Below are 14,335 nucleotides of genomic sequence, written 5' to 3'. Positions count from 1 at the left end.
TTAACGAGGAGATTTTCTTAACCTCCATTTTGGCCAAATTTTTAGAGAATGCAAAAATATCCCATGGAAGTCGTAGTTATGTTGTTTACCTATCCAACGAATTGTCACACGCTAAGATTCAATGCAAATCGGCCACATTATGTCCTTCCTAGTAGAAAAGGGTCGAAAACGAGTAATGTCCCAAATTAACAAGGAGATTTTCTTAACCTCCATTTTGGCTGAATTTTTAAAAAATGCAAAAATATCCCATGGAAGTCGTAGCTATGTGGTTTACCTATCCAACGAATTGTCCCATGCTAAGATTCAATACAAACCGGTCACTTTATGGCCTTCCTTATAAAAAAGGGTCGAAAACGAGTAATGTCCTAAATTAACGAGGGGATTTTCTTAACCTCCATTTTGGCTGAATTTTTAGAGAATGCAAAAATATCCCATGGAAGTCGTAGTTATGTTGTTTACCTATCCAACGAATTGTCACATGCTAAGATTCAATACAAATCGGCCACATTAAGGCCTTCCTAGTAAAAATGGGTCGAAAACGAGTAATGTCCTAAATTAACGAGGAGATTTTCTTAACCTCCATTTTGGCCAAATTTTTAGAGAATGCAAAAATATCCCATGGAAGTCGTAGTTATGTTGTTTACCTATCCAACAAATTGTCACACGCTAAGATTCAATGCAAATCGGCCACATTATGGCCTTCCTACTAAAAAAGGGTCGAAAACGAGTAATGTCCCAAATTAACGAGGATATTTTCTTAACCCCTATTTTGGCTAAATTTTTAGAGAATTCAAAAATGTCCCATGGAAGTCGTAGTTATGTTGTTTACCTATCCAACGAATTGTCATACGCTAAGATTCAATGCAAATCGGCCACATTATGGCCTTCCTTGTAAAAAAGGGTCGAAAACGAGTAATGTCCCAAATTAACGAGGAGATTTTCTTAACCTCCATTTTGGCTGAATTTTTAAAAAATGCAAAAATATCCCATGGAAGTCGTAGCTATGTTGTTTACCTATCCAACGAATTGTCACACGCTAAGATTCAATGCAAATCGGCCACATTATGGCCTTCCTAGTAAAAAAGGGTCGAAAACGAGTAATGTCCCAAATTAACAAGGAGATTTTCTTAACCTCCATTTTGGCTGAATTTTTAAAAAATGCAAAAATATCCCATGGAAGTCGTAGCTATGTTGTTTACCTATCCAACGAATTGTCCCATGCTAAGATTCAATACAAACCGGCCACTTTATGGCCTTCCTTACAAAAAAGGGTCGAAAACGAGTAATGTCCTAAATTAACGAGGGGATTTTCTTAACCTCCATTTTGGCTAAATTTTTAGAGAATGCAAAAATATCCCATGGAAGTCGTAGTTATGTTGTTTACCTATCCAACGAATTGTCACACGCTAAGATTCAATGCAAATCGGCCACATTATGGCCTTCCTTGTAAAAAAGGGTCGAAAACGAGTAATGTCCCAAATTAACGAGGAGATTTTCTTAACCTCCATTTTGGCTGAATTTTTAAAAAATGCAAAAATATCCCATGGAAGTCGTAGCTATGTTGTTTACCTATCCAACGAATTGTCACACGCTAAGATTCAATGCAAATCGGCCACATTATGGCCTTCCTACTAAAAAAGGGTCCAAAACGAGTAATGTCCCAAATTAACGAGGAGATTTTCTTAACCTCCATTTTGGCCGAATTTTTAGAGAATGCAAAAATATCCCATGGAAGTCGTAGTTATGTTGTTTACCTATCCAACGAATTGTCACACGCTAAGATTCAATGCAAATCGGCCACATTATGGCCTTCCTAGTAAAAAAGGGTCGAAAACGATTAATGTCCCAAATTAACAAGTAGATTTTCTTAACCTCCATTTTGGCTGAATTTTTAAAAAATGCAAAAATATCCCATGGAAGTCGTAGCTATGTTGTTTACCTATCCAACGAATTGTCCCATGCTAAGATTCAATACAAACCGGCCACTTTATGGCCTTCCTTATAAAAAAGGGTCGAAAACGAGTAATGTCCTAAATTAACGAGGAGATTTTCTTAACCTCCATTTTGGCCAAATTTTTAGAGAATGCAAAAATATCCCATGGAAGTCGTAGTTATGTTGTTTACCTATCCAACGAATTGTCACACGCTAAGATTCAATGCAAATCGGCCACATTATGTACTTCCTAGTAAAAAAGGGTCGAAAACGAGTAATGTCCCAAATTAACAAGGAGATTTTCTTAACCTCCATTTTGGCTGAATTTTTAAAAAATGCAAAAATATCCCATGGAAGTCGTAGCTATGTGGTTTACCTATCCAACGAATTGTCCCATGCTAAGATTCAATACAAACCGGTCACTTTATGGCCTTCCTTATAAAAAAGGGTCGAAAACGAGTAATGTCCTAAATTAACGAGGGGATTTTCTTAACCTCCATTTTGGCTGAATTTTTAGAGAATGCAAAAATATCCCATGGAAGTTGTAGTTATGTTGTTTACCTATCCAACGAATTGTCACATGCTAAGATTCAATACAAATCGGCCACATTAAGGCCTTCCTAGTAAAAATGGGTCGAAAACGAGTAATGTCCTAAATTAACGAGGAGATTTTCTTAACCTCCATTTTGGCCAAATTTTTAGAGAATGCAAAAATATCCCATGGAAGTCGTAGTTATGTTGTTTACCTATCCAACAAATTGTCACACGCTAAGATTCAATGCAAATCGGCCACATTATGGCCTTCCTACTAAAAAAGGGTCGAAAACGAGTAATGTCCCAAATTAACGAGGATATTTTCTTAACCCCTATTTTGGCTAAATTTTTAGAGAATTCAAAAATGTCCCATGGAAGTCGTAGTTATGTTGTTTACCTATCCAACGAATTGTCATACGCTAAGATTCAATGCAAATCGGCCACATTATGGCCTTCCTTGTAAAAAAGGGTCGAAAACGAGTAATGTCCCAAATTAACGAGGAGATTTTCTTAACCTCCATTTTGGCTGAATTTTTAAAAAATGCAAAAATATCCCATGGAAGTCGTAGCTATGTTGTTTACCTATCCAACGAATTGTCACACGCTAAGATTCAATGCAAATCGGCCACATTATGGCCTTCCTAGTAAAAAAGGGTCGAAAACGAGTAATGTCCCAAATTAACAAGGAGATTTTCTTAACCTCCATTTTGGCTGAATTTTTAAAAAATGCAAAAATATCCCATGGAAGTCGTAGCTATGTTGTTTACCTATCCAACGAATTGTCCCATGCTAAGATTCAATACAAACCGGCCACTTTATGGCCTTCCTTACAAAAAAGGGTCGAAAACGAGTAATGTCCTAAATTAACGAGGGGATTTTCTTAACCTCCATTTTGGCTAAATTTTTAGAGAATGCAAAAATATCCCATGGAAGTCGTAGTTATGTTGTTTACCTATCCAACGAATTGTCACACGCTAAGATTCAATGCAAATCGGCCACATTATGGCCTTCCTTGTAAAAAAGGGTCGAAAACGAGTAATGTCCCAAATTAACGAGGAGATTTTCTTAACCTCCATTTTGGCTGAATTTTTAAAAAATGCAAAAATATCCCATGGAAGTCGTAGCTATGTTGTTTACCTATCCAACGAATTGTCACACGCTAAGATTCAATGCAAATCGGCCACATTATGGCCTTCCTACTAAAAAAGGGTCCAAAACGAGTAATGTCCCAAATTAACGAGGAGATTTTCTTAACCTCCATTTTGGCCGAATTTTTAGAGAATGCAAAAATATCCCATGGAAGTCGTAGTTATGTTGTTTACCTATCCAACGAATTGTCACACGCTAAGATTCAATGCAAATCGGCCACATTATGGCCATCCTAGTAAAAAAGGGTCGAAAACGATTAATGTCCCAAATTAACAAGTAGATTTTCTTAACCTCCATTTTGGCTGAATTTTTAAAAAATGCAAAAATATCCCATGGAAGTCGTAGCTATGTTGTTTACCTATCCAACGAATTGTCCCATGCTAAGATTCAATACAAACCGGCCACTTTATGGCCTTCCTTATAAAAAAGGGTCGAAAACGAGTAATGTCCTAAATTAACGAGGAGATTTTCTTAACCTCCATTTTGGCCAAATTTTTAGAGAATGCAAAAATATCCCATGGAAGTCGTAGTTATGTTGTTTACCTATCCAACGAATTGTCACACGCTAAGATTCAATGCAAATCGGCCACATTATGTCCTTCCTAGTAAAAAAGGGTCGAAAACGAGTAATGTCCCAAATTAACAAGGAGATTTTCTTAACCTCCATTTTGGCTGAATTTTTAAAAAATGCAAAAATATCCCATGGAAGTCGTAGCTATGTGGTTTACCTATCCAACGAATTGTCCCATGCTAAGATTCAATACAAACCGGTCACTTTATGGCCTTCCTTATAAAAAAGGGTCGAAAACGAGTAATGTCCTAAATTAACGAGGGGATTTTCTTAACCTCCATTTTGGCTGAATTTTTAGAGAATGCAAAAATATCCCATGGAAGTTGTAGTTATGTTGTTTACCTATCCAACGAATTGTCACATGCTAAGATTCAATACAAATCGGCCACATTAAGGCCTTCCTAGTAAAAATGGGTCGAAAACGAGTAATGTCCTAAATTAACGAGGAGATTTTCTTAACCTCCATTTTGGCCAAATTTTTAGAGAATGCAAAAATATCCCATGGAAGTCGTAGTTATGTTGTTTACCTATCCAACAAATTGTCACACGCTAAGATTCAATGCAAATCGGCCACATTATGGCCTTCCTACTAAAAAAGGGTCGAAAACGAGTAATGTCCCAAATTAACGAGGATATTTTCTTAACCCCTATTTTGGCTAAATTTTTAGAGAATTCAAAAATGTCCCATGGAAGTCGTAGTTATGTTGTTTACCTATCCAACGAATTGTCATACGCTAAGATTCAATGCAAATCGGCCACATTATGGCCTTCCTTGTAAAAAAGGGTCGAAAACGAGTAATGTCCCAAATTAACGAGGAGATTTTCTTAACCTCCATTTTGGCTGAATTTTTAAAAAATGCAAAAATATCCCATGGAAGTCGTAGCTATGTTGTTTACCTATCCAACGAATTGTCACACGCTAAGATTCAATGCAAATCGGCCACATTATGGCCTTCCTAGTAAAAAAGGGTCGAAAACGAGTAATGTCCCAAATTAACAAGGAGATTTTCTTAACCTCCATTTTGGCTGAATTTTTAAAAAATGCAAAAATATCCCATGGAAGTCGTAGCTATGTTGTTTACCTATCCAACGAATTGTCCCATGCTAAGATTCAATACAAACCGGCCACTTTATGGCCTTCCTTACAAAAAAGGGTCGAAAACGAGTAATGTCCTAAATTAACGAGGGGATTTTCTTAACCTCCATTTTGGCTAAATTTTTAGAGAATGCAAAAATATCCCATGGAAGTCGTAGTTATGTTGTTTACCTATCCAACGAATTGTCACACGCTAAGATTCAATGCAAATCGGCCACATTATGGCCTTCCTTGTAAAAAAGGGTCGAAAACGAGTAATGTCCCAAATTAACGAGGAGATTTTCTTAACCTCCATTTTGGCTGAATTTTTAAAAAATGCAAAAATATCCCATGGAAGTCGTAGCTATGTTGTTTACCTATCCAACGAATTGTCACACGCTAAGATTCAATGCAAATCGGCCACATTATGGCCTTCCTACTAAAAAAGGGTCCAAAACGAGTAATGTTCCAAATAAACGAGGAGATTTTCTTAACCTCCATTTTGGCTGAATTTTTAGAGAATGCAAAAATATCCCATGGAAGTCGTAGTTATGTTGTTTACCTATCCAACGAATTGTCACATGCTAAGATTAAATACAAATCGGCCACTTTAAGGCCTTCCTAGTAAAAATGGGTCGAAAACGAGTAATGTCCTAAATTAACGAGGAGATTTTCTTAACCTCCATTTTGGCCGAATTTTTAGAGAATGCAAAAATATCCCATGGAAGTCGTAGTTATGTTGTTTACCTATCCAACGAATTGTCACACGCTAAGATTCAATGCAAATCGGCCACATTATGGCCTTCCTAGTAAAAAAGGGTCGAAAACAAGTAATGTCCCAAATTAACAAGGAGATTTTCTTAACCTCCATTTTGGCTGAATTTTTAAAAAATGCAAAAATATCCCATGGAAGTCGTAGCTATGTTGTTTACCTATCCAACGAATTGTCCCATGCTAAGATTCAATACAAACCGGCCACTTTATGGCCTTCCTTATAAAAAAGGGTCGAAAACGAGTAATGTCCTAAATTAACGAGGGGATTTTCTTAACCTCCATTTTGGCTAAATTTTTAGAGAATGCAAAAATATCCCATGGAAGTCGTAGTTATGTTGTTTACCTATCCAACGAATTGTCACACGCTAAGATTCAATGCAAATCGGCCATATTATGGCTTCCTACTAAAAAAGGGTCCAAAACGAGTAATGTCCCAAATTAACAAGGAGATTTTCTTAACCTCCATTTTGGCTGAATTTTTAAAAAATGCAAAAATATCCCATGGAAGTCGTAGCTATGTTCTTTACCTATCCAACGAATTGTCTCATGCTAAGATTCAATACAAACCGGCCACTTTATGGCCTTCCTAGTAAAAATGGGTCGAAAACGAGTAATGTCCTAAATTAACGAGGATATTTTCTTCACCCCCATTTTGGCTGAATTTTTAGAGAATGAAAAAATGTCCCATGGAAGTCGTAGTTATGTTGTTTACCTATCCAACGAATTGTCACACGCTAAGATTCAATGCAAATCGGCCACATTATGGCCTTCCTAGTAAAAAAGGGTCGAAAACGAGTAATGTCCCAAATTAACAAGGAGATTTTCTTAACCTCCATTTTGGCTGAATTTTTAAAAAATGCAAAAATCTCCCATGGAAGTCGTAGCTATGTTGTTTACCTATCCAACGAATTGTCCCATGCTAAGATTCAATACAAACCGGCCACTTTATGGCCTTCCTTATAAAAAAGGGTCGAAAACGAGTAATGTCCTAAATTAACGAGGGGATTTTCTTAACCTCCATTTTGGCTAAATTTTTAGAGAATGCAAAAATATCCCATGGAAGTCGTAGTTATGTTGTTTACCTATCCAACGAATTGTCACGCGCTAAGATTCAATGCAAATCGGCCACATTACGGCGTTCCTAGTAAAAAAGGGTCGAAAACGAGTAATGTCCCAAATTAACGAGGAGATTTTCTTAACCTCCATTTTGGCTGAATTTTTAAAAAATCCAAAAATATCCCATGCAAGTCGTAGCTATGTTGTTTACCTATCCAACGAATTGTCCCATGCTAAGATTCAATACAAACCGGCCACTTTATGGCCTTCCTAGTAAAAATGGGTCGAAAACGAGTAATGTCCTAAATTAACGAGGATATTTTCTTAACCCCCATTTTGGCTGAATTTTTAGAGAATGCAAAAATGTTCCATGGAAGTCGTAGTTATGTTGTTTACCTATCCAACGAATTGTCACACGCTAAGATTCAATGCAAATCGGCCACATTATGGCCTTCCTAGTAAAAAAGGGTCGAAAACGAGTAATGTCCCAAATTAACGAGGAGATTTTCTTAACCTCCATTTTGGCTGAATTTTTAAAAAATGCAAAAATATCCCATGGAAGTCGTAGCTATGTTGTTTACCTATCCAACGAATTGTCCCATGCTAAGATTCAATACAAACCGGCTACTTTATGGCCTTCCTTATAAAAAAGGGTCGAAAACGAGTAATGTCCTAAATTAACGAGGGGATTTTCTTAACCTCCATTTTGGCTAAATTTTTAGAGAATGCAAAAATATCCCATGGAAGTCGTAGTTATGTTGTTTACCTATCCAACGAATTGTCACACGCTAAGATTCAATGCAAATCGGCCACATTATGGCCTTCCTAGTAAAAAAGGGTCGAAAACGAGTAATGTCCCAAATTAACGAGGAGATTTTCTTAACCTCCATTTTGGCTGAATTTTTAAAAATTGCAAAAATATCCAATGGAAGTCGTAGCTATGTTGTTTACCTATCCAACGAATTGTCCCATGCTAAGATTCAATACAAACCGGCCACTTTATGGCCTTCCTTATAAAAAAGGGTCGAAAACGAGTAATGTCCTAAATTAACGAGGGGATTTTCTTAACCTCCATTTTGGCTAAATTTTTAGAGAATGCAAAAATATCCCATGGAAGTCGTAGTTATGTTGTTTACCTATCCAATGAATTGTCACATGCTAAGATTCAATGCAAATCGGCCACATTATGGCCTTCCTACTAAAAAAGGGTCCAAAACGAGTAATGTCCCAAATTAACGAGGAGATTTTCTTAACCTCCATTTTGGCTGAATTTTTAGAGAATGCAAAAATATCCCATGGAAGTCGTAGTTATGTTGTTTACCTATCCAACGAATTGTCACACGCTAAGATTCAATGCAAATCAGCCACATTATGGCCTTCCTACTAAAAAAGGGTCCAAAACGAGTAATGTCCCAAATTAACGAGGAGATTTTCTTAACCTCCATTTTGGCTGAATTTTTAGAGAATGCAAAAATATCCCATGGAATTCGTAGTTATGCTGTTTACCTATCCAACAAATTGTCACACGCTAAGATTTAATGCAAATCGGCCACATTATGGCCTTCCTAGTAAAAAAGAGTCGAAAACGAGTAATGTCCCAAATTAACGAGGAGATTTTCTTAACCTCCATTTTGGCTGAATTTTTAAAAAATGCAAAAATATCCCATGGAAGTCGTAGCTATGTTGTTTACCTATCCAACGAATTGTCCCATGCTAAGATTCAATACAAACCGGCCACTTTATGGCCTTCCTAGTAAAAATGGGTCGAAAACGAGTAATGTCCTAAATTAACGAGGATATTTTCTTAACCCCCATTTTGGCTGAATTTTTAGAGAATGCAAAAATGTCCCATGGAAGTCGTAGTTATGTTGTTTACCTATCCAACGAATTGTCACACGCTAAGATTCAATGCAAATCGGCCACATTATGGCCTTCCTAGTAAAAAAGGGTCGAAAACGAGTAATGTGCCAAATTAACGAGGAGATTTTCTTAACCTCCATTTTGGCTGAATTTTTAAAAAATGCAAAAATATCCCATGGAAGTCGTAGCTATGTTGTTTACCTATCCAACGAATTGTCCCATGCTAAGATTCAATACAAACCGGCCACTTTATGGCCTTCCTTATAAAAAAGGGTCGAAAAAGAGTAATGTCCTAAATTAACGAGGGGATTTTCTTAACCGCCATTTTGGCTAAATTTTTAGAGAATGCAACACTATAAGAAATTTGCCATATAGCAACGGACACCTTTAGTGACTGCAAAAAAAGGAGTTGGTATAGATTAAATATAGCAACCGGAATTGCACCCTGGCGTTGCTATAGGGTAGCAGAGAAAAAGGCGCACAAATTTTCATGAAATATCTCAAATTTTCAGTCTCATTCAATTTTTTTTCTACCTTTTTCTTTCTCTCACACAATCAAAAAAGGTAAAACAAAAAATCACTCCACCTTCTTTCTCTCGCCAAAGTGTAGAATCCCAACCTTCCTCTCAGAATCCCAACCTTCAATCGTTCAATGGATCCTCTATCAATCACTCCAGTTCCTTCAATCGGCCCCATCCAGTTCCTTCAACCACTACAAGAAAATCAACAATTTGCGACACTTCATCTGCGACCCTTACCTTATAACAGCCTCAAAGTGCATCTTTGCGATAGTTGCTGCGACGGTTTTGGTCAACTGTCGCAGGCGTTTTGGTTAAATTAGAAAGCGCCTTGTAAATTGCTCATTCCCGCTTGGCCCAAATTTTTCATCTCACTCATGTTTCATATCCCGCTTTCTCCATCTCACTTTCCCAAAACTGGAAAACCCTAAAACTCAAATTCATTCTCTAATCTTCAATTTCTAGTAATCAATCTCACCCTCAAATCTCCAATTTCTCAAAACCTAACCACCAATTTCATCCCACTTGTATTCAATCATCGTTCTCTGAACTTTTGTCAGAATCGTGTAGTTCCGAACCCCCCACTCTTTCTCAAACGTGTTGTTCCGTACCTCTTCACCTTATCTGCGAATCCTCCTCCATCTTGTCTTTCTCTCTCTCTCTCTCTCTCTCTCTCTCTCTCTCTCAATCGTGTTTTTCTCTACCTCTTACTCTCAATCGTTCCCTGAATCCTTCTCATTGTGACTCCCGCCCTCAATCTAACTCTCTCACTGCGACACAGCTGCAACCCAACTGCAACCCAGTTCTTTGAGCCAATCTTCGCAGGTTAATTTTTTGTTTTTTTTTTAAAGAATTCTGAGTATTTTGTTGATTCAGTGATTTTTTTTGTTAATCTCTTATATTTTTAGTTTTTTCAGTTGAGTGCAATTTGGTTTCGCCGCTGGGTTTCATTTGTTTTCCTCTAACCTTTATTCACGTCAAATTTGATTGATCTGGGCCATGAAATTAAGCTTAATTTCATTCTATGGACAATGGCAAAAACAATATATATTTAAGTGTAATGCTGCCTCCCTAGAGGATTTTAAGCTTATTTTCAGTTTATGGACAATAGCTTTGTGTATTGCTGGAAGTTATGAGTTTTTTGTTGTTGTGCTTTATGGTGTTAATGATTGTTGATTGGAATGGATACTCACTTAATATATGGTTGATGCAAGTTGTGAGGGATTTTTGTTAAGTTTTCTGAGATTTTTGTCACCGTAGAAGGAATATAAGGGGGAATTTTGTTATGTTTTCTGAGATTTGTCAACATTTTAATACAAATGTCATAATAATGTTATGGATTGAAATCCATAATCAACAGTTTAGACTATTCACAATGACTGCTAGTAAAGAATACGAAAGTATATCCAATAACCTCATGCTGATTGGGACTCACATTAATAGAGAAAAAATAAAGGTTCTTATCATGTACTCTTTTTGACATCAGTAGTAGTATAAGTGATTAGTCTGAACTAAACATAATTTAGTACTCACAACAATCAATGGTAATGAACAAAGTTGTAGACTCCAATTATATCCTCAAGCTTTGTGGGATTGAAAAGACTGAAGATAGCCAAATTGTGATTGTCGTGTATTCTCTATTGATGTTGTTGGTATATATTATCTGTTCGGTGTGACTTCATTCTAATTTAATGATTTACACAATTCACATATTAAACATAATCCATTTGATCTTCTGGAATCCATTTGATTTTTTGTTTTTTGAGTGATTTTTCATGTTATTGTTTATGAATTTGTTGTTTTCTCTTTGACATTGCCCTTCAGATTGAGATTTGGACCTCTGATTAGTGATTTATTAGTAGATCAATGTTTGATTCATAACCTAAGATATTTTTAATTAAAAAATTGACTTTTTTTATACATAAATTGAAGATAAATGTTTGTAACTATGTAAGCCCTTTTGGAGGCAAATGTTTGTAACTAGGTAAGCTCTTTTTATGAAGATTTATGGAGTGTAACTATGTAAGCCATTTTGGAGATAAGTAACTAGGTTTGCAACTGAGTGTGTGTGTGGCTGCTATCTAATGCTCTAGTATACTTTAAAATGTGGTGTGTTGAAATATTGGCAAACTATTTGTAGGAATGCTCAGTCCTTTGATTCTTCTCTCTAATTCTTATTTTCAATTTACGTTATGAAACTCTTTAGAGACCTAAAGTTTTTGCATCAAGGATCATGTTTTTCCATCAAATATGTTCTCTATTCTGTGCGCTTAGGTTCCAATTCAATTGACATCAACAAGTTTGAAAAGAGGTAAAAGTTGTGTTCTGCATTCAACACTTGTTTCTACTCTTTAGATTTGAAAAAGTTTTGTAATTGAATTGCAACAGGATATATGACTTTTTTCTTTTGTGAGAATTGTAGAGAGTATATCGTATATCACAGTATCTGTAAATATACTTAATAGCCTGTTTTTTATACAATTTCTTGGGACAAAATATCTAGTGATATTTATAACAAAAAGTTGATGATATAAATGGTTAGTTAATGGTAGTGTGTGTTGTGAGCAGAAGTAGTGCTTAGTTTGTACCTTTGTTGTTGATTATATAATCTATGAAGGTCTAATTACTCTATTAAAAGATGCTTTACTATAATATGTCAGTGGTCCTGAATCTAATCTATCTTGTGCAGGAGTTATGTGTGAATAATGGTTTTGGGGGAATTGCTTTAAGGTACTTGGTCATAAATTACGTTTCAGTTGCTAACCATCTTAATAAAGTTTTTAAGAAATAATTTTTTTAATATGTGAGTTATTGATATGTGGTCTCTTTCTTATGATAGGTTATACTTCTAAAGCATATTAGGTATACAATTGTAATTTTTATTTTGTGGTTGTGTAAAAGTGTCAGCTAATTGGCTTAACTTTAGCTGTCATGAATATATGAGTTTAATAACTCACATTAGTTTAATAATTTTAGCTGTCATGAATATGAGTTTAATAACATTTTTATATGGTAATTGTTTTTCTGATGTTCATTGATGCGATGATAAACCATACTTTTTACAGGTTGTGGAAATCCTGAAGGATCGATTTTCGTGGTGTCGCGATAGTCGAGCTGTGCATATTTTGAATGTGCTTCACACAACAAATGGTAGAACCATAGAGCTGCTTTACATGTAGGTAAAACAACTCAAACTCAACTTGTATGAATATTGACTCTGTAACTTAACAGACTAAATCTGGTATTTGCATATACTTTCGTTTGCAAATAATATATAATTATACTTGCTTCTATGGCAGATCTTCTATGATCCACCACCATCACCGTCCAAAGAGAAGTTTTCACCTGAATATCAGTTCCAAAGAGGTATTTAAAATACAAATTGGTTTATGAATGATGTTGTTAACCGAGTCATTAGCAGGAAGGGAAATATGTGTTGAAGAAAACTTGTTTAATTCTTCTTTTTTGATTACATGACTGCAGTTTGAAAGTTCCTTTAAGAATGAAACTACTAAGTTTCAAGCACTACATGTGAATTTTTACAAAGAGAAAGCCACTTCTCTTCAGACCTTGCAAAGTACTTCCTATACCATTATCATCTGAGGCACTAATTAATTAGCATTATTTTTTGTGGAAGTTGAACTTTTAATACACTGAAGTTACTGGTAGGATGGTATTTTCCATGCCACTGAAATATCTATTTGTAATTGCTATGAAATTAGGTGCTAAGGATACAATAGACCAAGTTATTTTTCCTAATTCTCTTTTTAGCTTTTTAATAATTGTGATTTGGAGATTTTGATTTTTGTCATTCTGATTGTGATTTGTTGTGCTGAGTTAATATTGATATTAAAATATGACCGAGATGATAGTGAGAAAAATTTTAAACCTCCTTTTACATGGCATAGGCGTTTTTTTTGTTAATGAGATTCCTTAGGATTGAGTGTATTTTCTCCTTGTTGTGATTTGTTATCATAGGACGTAGGCTTTGTGTTGTGTTACCTGTTGGATTCTAATAATTCTCTCTCTCCCATGTTGCAGACGAGTGAATTTGTAATGTGAGAGGCAGTGGCACGTTTGATGTTTACTTCCTTGCAGCATCCGCTGAAGTCTGTGCCGGCTTCAAATATGATTCAACGATTATGTTTATAACCTTCTCCGTTCCAGTTCCTTAAGAGGAGATGCTTAAATCGTTAATAGAAATCCGAGCTGAAGTCATAAATATGTTGTAATAAGTTAATTCTACAAGGATAAGAGCTTGGTACCATGTAGCTTTGTTAGTTTGTAAGATGTTAGTTTCACATGTTTGTAAGACTTGTTAATTTGACAATTTAATATAATTGAAATTTTCTTTTATTTTGCTTTAAATATTGTGTGGTGCATATAAAAAAAACAGTGTAAAACTTTTGTTATTAAAAAACTATTTGGTTTAGACAAAAATATTTATTTATAAAAAAAAAAAAGACCTATAGCAACGAGCAGTCTAGTCCTATACCAACGGATATACAGGTTGGTTAAAGCAATTAAACAGGTGTAAAATGCCGTTGCTATAGCTCCGAAATCTTTAGCAACAAGCTAGTTATCCGTTGGTATAAGCTATTGGGACGGCTTTCTGCCGTTGGTATAAGCATAGTATCCTAGACGGCAGCAGGTGGTATGACCTATACCAACGGTTTTTTGAACCTTTACCAACGGTTTTTGCCGTTGCTAAATGGCAAATTTCTTGTAGTGCAAAAATATCCCATGGAAGTCGTAGTTATGTTGTTTACCTATCCAACGAATTGTCACACGCTAAGATTCAATGCAAATCGGCCACATTATGGCCTTCCTACTAAAAAAGGGTCCAAAACGAGTAATGTCCCAAA

General features: G+C 35.7%; 1 long non-coding RNA gene across 3 annotated transcripts; it reads left to right on the top strand.

Moving 5' to 3' along the window:
• Positions 1–9,814: 9,814 nt before the first annotated feature.
• Positions 9,815–13,826, top strand: LOC146896210 (uncharacterized). Of its 3 annotated transcripts, none has more exons than XR_015022451.1 (7): positions 9,815–10,295; positions 12,160–12,200; positions 12,310–12,332; positions 12,536–12,649; positions 12,770–12,836; positions 12,954–13,047; positions 13,512–13,826. It is a non-coding gene; the product is annotated as an uncharacterized LOC146896210 (long non-coding RNA). The 3 variants fall into 3 exon arrangements; XR_015022450.1 differs by lacking the exon at positions 12,310–12,332 and adding an exon at positions 11,677–11,781; XR_015022449.1 differs by lacking the exon at positions 12,310–12,332.
• Positions 13,827–14,335: the final 509 nt, after the last annotated feature.

Source organism: Medicago sativa, chromosome 8 (genome assembly GCF_051527215.1).
Source record: "Medicago sativa cultivar Bolivia chromosome 8, Bolivia_mono, whole genome shotgun sequence".
Lineage (NCBI taxonomy): Eukaryota > Viridiplantae > Streptophyta > Magnoliopsida > Fabales > Fabaceae > Medicago > Medicago sativa.
This window is presented reverse-complemented; position numbering and strand designations above follow the sequence as displayed.